This window comes from Wyeomyia smithii, chromosome 3 (genome assembly GCF_029784165.1).
Source record: "Wyeomyia smithii strain HCP4-BCI-WySm-NY-G18 chromosome 3, ASM2978416v1, whole genome shotgun sequence".
Taxonomy (NCBI): domain Eukaryota; kingdom Metazoa; phylum Arthropoda; class Insecta; order Diptera; family Culicidae; genus Wyeomyia; species Wyeomyia smithii.
The window spans coordinates 30,020,701-30,029,497 of NC_073696.1; positions in this window are offsets into that span (position 1 = coordinate 30,020,701).

The following is an 8,797-nucleotide window of genomic DNA, read 5'->3' on the forward strand; positions in this document are numbered from 1 at the left end:
AGTAAAAAACTGCTCGAAAGATCTTAGTTGACGTTTCGTCCATGTACGGTATATGGGAGAACTGTCATTTTAGACATTTCGAGCAGTTTTTGATTCTTCATTTGAAAATCGAAGAAAACCGATAAAAATTTTTAAAAATCACGTTTTGCCAAGAAAATTGCACTCCTTCAGCTGATATATAAAAATCAGAAAACCGTTTAAAACTTTAGGACCCAATTGTAATTATTACGCGGTTTTGGCTGAAAGAACGAGGTTTCAATAAGACTCCTTCCTCCTGACGAAAATCTAAGCCCTACTTATAATAAACCTGACCAGAGGTGAAGCATTGAGTGCCTCTGCAGGGAATTGAGATTGTGACGCGGTGTTGGTAGGAGGAACTAGGTTCGATGAGACTCCTTCCTCTTGACAAAATAAGTCCTTCTTATAATAAATCTGATTTCAGAAATATTTACCCTCTTCAGGGAATTGTAATTGGCGATGTTGGCACGGAGGAACGAGGTTTCGATAAGACTCCTTCCTCTTGACATAATAAGTCCCTCTTAGAATAAACCTGGCCAGAGAGACGAACGTTAGGTGTAGCCTCAGTTCAGGGAATTGTAATTTGGTGATATTGGTAGGATAGAAAAGAGGCTCGGTATAGTAGAGCAGTAAGCTTGAAATGAAAGGGTAAACTCTCACACATAAGCACGTATAAAATTGAAAAGCGTATTATTCACTTCAATAGTGATACTGCCAATAATATGAAGTGCGGAGTACAGAGAACATCTGGGCAATATCACAATAGATCAAAATGTTTCTGGTCGCAGTGATGAGTCCACACAGAGGAAAAAAAAATACGATGATCGATTCTGTTGAATGTAGCTTTCAAATCCGTATAAACCACGTCCACTTGGCTTTTTATGCGGTTTTTTTACGCAGATTCCGGAATTCACGCGGTTTTTTTTACGCGGATTCCGGAATTTTCGCGGCATTTTTTTCCTTACGTGGATTCAAGAATTTGCGTAGTTATTTTTTTTCGCAGATTCCGGAATTTACGCGGTTTATTTATGCGGATTTCGGAATTTACGCGTTTTTTTACGCGGATTCCGGAATTTACGCAGTTTCTTTTTACGCGACACGAGTCCCCCGCGTGAAAAACGACTTTAGTGTATGCGTGAATTCCAACATATTCGTCGTAACCGAACGTCCAGGCATGAAACCTTGCACGGTTCTACCACAGACCGTTATTATCGAAAGAAAAAGACGCCAGTTTGTTCGTTATGATGTTTTTCCTCTCTGAGTAAATTAAAAAAATCGTTTGTAGCATATTTCAGTTATGTCTATTCTACTTTGAAATGTTCGATATTCTTAGGAAACTTATACAAACTAGAGCAGTGATTGGTTTTAGTCTCTCACATTTCAATGGTTCCTTGTGTTCTGCCTTCCAATAAGCAATTATCATAACCAAAAAACAACTCTAAGCTTGAAAAAGGGCATAACTTCTTCGTTCCAATATAATTATACTACTATGGACTTAGCTGAAGTTGCTGAAAAGCTGAAGTTGAAATAAAGCCATTACTCAAAAACATAACCTTCAATTACGCCATTGTGATACCTCGTTTTTGAAGACCAACGTATACAAATTGACATGGTGATCTAGTTTGTTATTTTTGAGTTTACAAAGAACAAATTCACCACTGCTACAACCCCTTCCTGTCCACACTAATGAGATTGGTAAGATCTGCTGCTGTAGGAACTCTATGTACCGGATTAAATAATCAAATTAATAATTAATGAATAATGAAATAACTCATATTCTCCTCCGTTTTCAAGTTTACAGAGCACAATTTCGCCCTCTTTCTTCACCCACTCTAATGAGATAGACCAAATCTAACATATTTGTTACAATTTTTATACTCGAAAACCCCTAAGCGCAAATTTTCACAGTAATCGGATCAACAGTTTCCGAGTCCATTGTTAACGAGCAGACCGATAGACAGACAAACAACGATACTATGATTCAAATTTTTCAACGCAAACTTTTGACATTCCTGTTAATTTACAGCGCCTACTACAGTCTAAAAGATTTCTTCAGTAATCACACATAATTCGAAATAAACTTTTCACCGCTGGATTATATTATTTTTTTGAGATGACTCTTTTAAGCTCAGGCTTTTTTTGCTTATGCAAATTGAGCTTGGGGAGCTCCCCGTAGCCGCAAGGTTACAGAGTCCGCTTTGACAAGCTGGTGGTCGTGGGTTCGAATCTTAGCAGAATCAGGCCATTTGGTTGTCAAAAGACTATAAAAAGGGTGTATTCTCAGGTTACTACCACATAGCCTTCCTTCAAGCTAAATTCTACAGTATCCCTGTTGACTATCTCCTAACAAAAAAAGTCCCTCTTATAATAAAACTAGTATGAGTAACATATGAAAGTTCTCTTCAAGAAATCGTAATACGGCGATACTGGTAGGATGGAAAGAGGCTCGATATAGTAGAGTAGTGAACTTGAAACGGAAGGGTAAAACTCACACACAAGCACGGATATAAATAATAAGCGTATCACTTACTTCAATAGTGATACTGCCGATAATATAACGTGCAGAGTACAGAAAACATCTGGGCAACATAATAATTGATCAAATGTCGCTGGCCGCAGTGCTGAGTCCCCACAGGAAAAAAACCGTGCTATTTGAACAGCACGATACCACGTTTAAATTATGTTGAGGCCACATATATCGATCGAAGCAGGTATAGTTTTAAATAGTCTTTGAATTTCTTTCCATTCCATAACTTTTGGGCCACATATCAAATTGTTATGAAGTGTGTTATTTGTAAGTTTGAGAGATGACTCGTTCGTATGACACTAGTAATGTTCAAATAAGTCGTGTAATCTTTGATATATTGGACTTTAGTTGTTTTATGAACAATTTATTACATTACGGTTGCTTGGGTTCGATTATAATCAAATGAAATGGGAACGTAAACTTTGAAACCACGTGTTCAATCATAATTCATCAATCAACCCTGACTAACCCGCTCATCTGATAATAATATTGATCAAATCGTTTGTGTAGTTTCTGAGATAATGAAGTTTTATGATTTTCACATTTCGGTGCAATACAGACGAAGTTACAGTCCGATTACAGTAAAATTCAATAGGGTGTTATGAGGCAGCTAGACTTATTAATTGACAATAATTTTGTGGAAATCGGGTCAACCATCTCTGAGAAAAATGAGTGAGTCCAAATAGTCTTCGGAATATGTTCCTTTCCATAGCTGGATTTCACATTTTTAAACATAACAGGCAAAGTAATAATCCGATTGCAAAACAAATAAATAGGGTCTTATAGGGCAACTAGACCTTTCATTTGACACTGATTTTATGAAAATCGGTTCAGCCTTCTTCGAGTAACATGAGTGAGATTAAACAGTCTTCAGAACACGTTTCTTTTCATAACTTTTGAACCACAAGTTCAATCTTTATAAAATTCCAAAGGTAAGGGTTTTTCTTGTAGCCCTTTCATTTGAAATCAATTTTGTTCAAATCGGTTGTGTGGTTTTAGAGATAATGATGTTTCATAATTTTTACATTTTGATTAATAACCTCTAAACCAAAAATCAGATTACAATAAAATTTAATAGGTTCTTATGGGACAACAAGACCTTTCATTTGCAATTAATTTCATGAAAATCGGTCCAGCCATCTCTGAGAAAAGTGAGTGAGAATAAAAATCTGTACATACACACATACACACACACACATACATACAGAAAATGCTCAGCTCGTCGAGCTGAGTCGAGTGATATACGCCATTCGGCCCTTTGGAGCACTTTTATTATTATTATATTTGTCTTATGGTCTTTGATATAAAATCGTACAGACTATGATCTTAAATTATCTATTATTCTAGTGTTGAAAGTAGTTTCGGACATTCCAAACACATGGACACTACTGACGTCATTGAATGCCCTAGGACAGGGGTCGTAAGAGCTATTACGTCCGTAATTTGTTCTGTGAAACGGTGCATTAATGACAGGAAAACTACGAAGAGCATGCTGGGACACGTTGAAGTTAATTTGTTGTAATAGTTCAGGACAGTCGATATTTCCTCCTATGATGTCAAACACAAACATTCGATGCAGTTTGAGATGAGGAGCTGTCAATGTTTCCATGCTATTGAGCATGCAACAGGAAGGGTAGTCAGGCAGGTTGACGGGATCATTCTATGGTAGTTGTCGTAGGGCATACCGAATAAATAGCTTCTGTGTCCGCTCTAGTTTTGAAGTATGCACAAGCTGGTACGGTGCCCAGATGGGAACAGCGTATTCAAGGATGCTACGGACTAAGGAACAGAATAGCGTTTTCAGTGTATATACGTCCGTAAAATGAAGTGGTAATCTTCAAATAAAGCCAAGCATCGCATAAGCCTTGACTACTGTGATTGAAATATGCTCGTTGAAGCGCAGTTTAGAGTCGATAGTTACTCCCAAATCTCGAATAGTATCGACACGTTCGAGCGCGTTGTCACCGATACGATACTGGTGATGTATTGCGTTCTGCCGACGGGTGAATGAAATCACTCTGCATTTTGTGGCATTGATTCTCATGCCATTCTCATTGCACCACGATAAAATTTCGTTTACATCGTCTTGGAGCGCGAGACAGTCCACAGGGGAAGTGATGATTCTGTACAATTTGAGGTCATCGGCAAACATTTGTTTGGCAGATTTCAGTCGGGAGCACACGTCATTCCCAAACAGAATGAAAATGAGCGGGCATAGTACACTTCCCTGTGGTACACCAGATGTGATGACAAATTCTTTGGAACAAACCGAGTTGATACTTGCCGATGCTTTGCGGTTAGTAAAATATGACTGTAGCCAGTCGGTAATGTGTTCTGGAAATCCCACATACTTCAATTTTTCAATGGCTTAAATGTGCGGCACAACATCAAATGCTTTGGAGAAGTCGACGTAGATTGAGTCAACCTGGTGTTTATTCTCGATTTCCTTGTACAGGAGGTTTGTGTCACACATTAAATTTGTCGTCGTTGACCTACGTTGTACAAAACCATGTTGGTACTCCGATATCAATGGACGTGCAGCTCTGTTAATTATTGCTTGGACCATAGACTCGAAAACCTTTCCGAGCGTACATAAAATCGATATTCCACGGGAATTTTCAACACGATGGGTACTGCCTGATTTGTGTATCGGTATGATTCTGGCAGATTTCCAAATCGCTGGGAAAGTCCTTTCTGAGAGCGATTGGTTAAAGAGACAAGCAACGGGAAAGACCAGTGAAGAAGCACAATATCTCAGGAACAATGGTGGTAGGCCGTCGACGCCAGCCCCTTTGGCAACGGAAACTTCTTCGAGTTCTTTTTGGACTTCGGTATTTGAGAACATAATTTAAAGAAGATACATTTCGTACGTTGATACACGGTTGAAACAACCCGGGAACAACGAGGGCGTCGTTGTGGTGTAGACGGTCTGAAAAAACTCGGCAAATAGATTGGCCGCTTCGGTTGTTGAACTTTATACTTTCGGTTTTGCAAGTGATTGCTATACCTTTCTAGGAGAAAGGCAAACCAATCCTACACGTATGTTTTCGTCCGTTAACCCGGTTAACTGCCGTTGTCCCGGGTAACTGCCGGAAGGCCGCTCGCAAGGGCGTAGTATTTTTTGTTACAAGCAAGCTTCCATGGAAAATTTATCAAACTCAATTATCTGTCTTAGTTTTTTTTTTCATCACCATCCGAAAAAAAATCATTTTTTTTAATGCAAACGACAATTGTCAATCCAATGGATGGATGCTCCTGAAGGTTTGGGTCTAGACAGAATTTCGCCAGCATTTATGAAACATTCAGCTAAAAAGATGACTTTTCCACTGTTCTTGATTTTTAGTAAGTCACCGCTTCCCAAAACACTGGTAAAACTCATATCTAGTGCCTGTACCTAAATCTGGCTGAAAATCCGACATTATGAACTAACGGGCCACAGCTATTAATTCTAGAAAAACATTTCAAAAGGTTCTATCTGCTTTGATCGATTTTTTTATCGATCACTTTCATTCAATCACCACAACTTATTATAACAACACAACTTAACACCACAACTTACAACTACCTTTTACAACACATTTTTTGCAGAAGTTGATAGAAGAGGGATCACTCTAGCCTTCTGAACGAAAACCACGCTTGGAAGCGTAACGAAAGCTCAGTCATTTCTATAATGAAAAGACACTCCGGAAAAACAACGAAAGCAGATAGGACCTTTTGAAATGTTTATCTAGTATTCTTGTATTACTAACTTTTTAAAACAATCACAATTGAAAAGTTATTCTAGCAGATAAAACATAGATATATTTCCACGCAACACCGCTTTTTCAAAGGTCGCTCAACAACAACTAACTTAGTCGAGTTTCTTCTCCTTGAATGCAATAAATAAAGGAAATTTAAAGATCGTCAACAAACAATTGAATTGAAAGGTAGAATGTCGAAAGTTATTCAAGTTACCTCAGGAGCTTCTCAAGGCGCCCACTTGGGCCATATACTATCTATATTATTTGTATTTATTTTTATCTATATTATTTGTATTTACTTTTAAAATATAAAAACTCTTATTTACGCTGACGTGTGAATGTTGTAACGTTGTGTTGTAACCAAAAATAGCACGATGAAAACTCAGTGCGTCTTGAACTGTCCTACAGATCAGACGTTTTTTCGGTTGCTTGTGGACTGGTCTTTGACTGCCTATAGCTTCAAAGTTTGTGTTTTGTCAGTGTGTCTTTTAAAGACTACCTGAAAGTTATTTCCCATCAGTCTTTCTCAAGACTACCTACTTTTGAATTTAACATTTGTTTTAACTTTTTTCGTATCACCTGAAATGGCTGGACGGAAAAAGAAACCTCGCATCGCTGCGGGGAGGAAAAGAGAGGCATCTCTTTCTGACACTTCGAGTGTCTGTAGTGACAATCCTTTCGATATTTTGCCTGAGCAAGAAGCTGGTGAAATGGAAGTTATTAATAATGAAACTATACAAAATATAAAATCTTTAAAGAAGGAGAAAGTTCCACCTATTGTGGTAACTATTTCTTCTGAATTTAATATATTCAAAAAGGAACTTTCAACGTTTGTTTCTGACGTTAAAGTTACCTATCAAATTGGCCGTAGAGGTGAATGCCGCTTATTAGCCGACTCAGTAAAGGGTCGTGATCGTCTTGTTCAGTATTTAACTGACAAGATGTACAAATTTTCTACATATGACACCAAGAACGCCAAGCCGTTCAAGGTTGTCTTGAAAGGTCTCACCAACGATCAAACCGTTGATGAGATCAAACTTACTTCAACAGAATTACTTGGCATAGCCCCTACCCAAGTAATTCTAATGAAACAAAAATCACGAGGCGAAAACAGTCAGAGAACTGGAATTTTCCTTGTTAATTATTTAATTCATTTTAACCGCAATGAGGTTAACAACTTAAAATTTTTTGAAAAAGCACATGCTTTGTATAATGTGCGTGTAAAGTGAAAATTTATAGGAAGTATGGCGGAGGTGAAAAGCATATCACCTAATGCCGTACTTGCCAACGTTATGGCCATGGTTCCAAATTCTGTAACATGGACCAAAAATGTCTTAATTGTGGAGACTCTTCTCACAAAAAGGACACATGTCCTGTGAAAGAGAGTAAAAATTTTCGCTGTGCGAATTGTACCGGCAACCATATGTCAAATTTTTATCAATGCCCAGTCCGTTTAGCAATTGTTAAGGCAAGGCAAGGTAAACAAAATTCAATTTCTCAATTAAAACTAACTTCAAAACAAAATTCTCCAAGCGTACCAGTGACGCATAGTTTACCTACTCCTTTGCATACCCGTTTAACTTATGCACAGGTTACAGGTAGTTCGAACATTATACCGCCTAGTGTTGGTAGTTCGAAAATGACCGTTAATATGGGTAAGCAAAACACGCTAGAAAATAATTGTACACCTGTTACTCCAGCTAATATTGCTGCCGAAAATATTTTTTCTAATTTTACGAACTAATTTCATTTTTGTCATATGACTTACATTTTAAGTTTTAGTAAAGCGGGCAATGTATGCAGTTTGCGAGGATGCGAAAATGAACGGGAATAGAAGGTGTGACTTTTAGGCTTAGAATTTTTTTTTCCCTCGTCCAGACGAGGGAAAATTTTTTCTAAGCCTAAAAGTCACACCTTCTATTCCCGTTCCTTTTTCGCATCCTCGCAAACTGCATACATTGCCCGCTTTACTAAAATTTTTTCTAATGTCAACTGCCTGGAGCCTATTACGGCAGGTAAACTTTCTTTTTTGCAACAGGCAATGTTCGATCTTATGAACGCCATGTTGCAGGCAAAATCAATGTTTGAAGCCATTCAAATAGGCACAAATTTTACTATTAAAATTGTTTCTAATTTAAAATTTAGCAATGATTTTAAATAAAACAATTAAAATATTAAATTGGAATGCTTGCTCATTGAAGGCCAATGAGAATGAGCTTTTTAATTTTTTAACAGTAAATAATGTGCATATTGCAATTATTACTGAAACATTTTTGAAACCTAACATAAAATTAAAATATGATCCCAATTACGTGGTTCATAGATATGATAGGATTCAGGGTTCCGGCGGTGGAGTTGCAATTGTTATTCATCGCCGAATCAAACATCGTGCTCTTCCCCATCTTGAGACGAAAGTTATTGAAACTTTGGGAATTGAAGTTCAAACTGAACTTGGGATTTTATTCATTGCCGCAGCATATTTACTATTTCAATGCACACGCGAGCTCAAAAA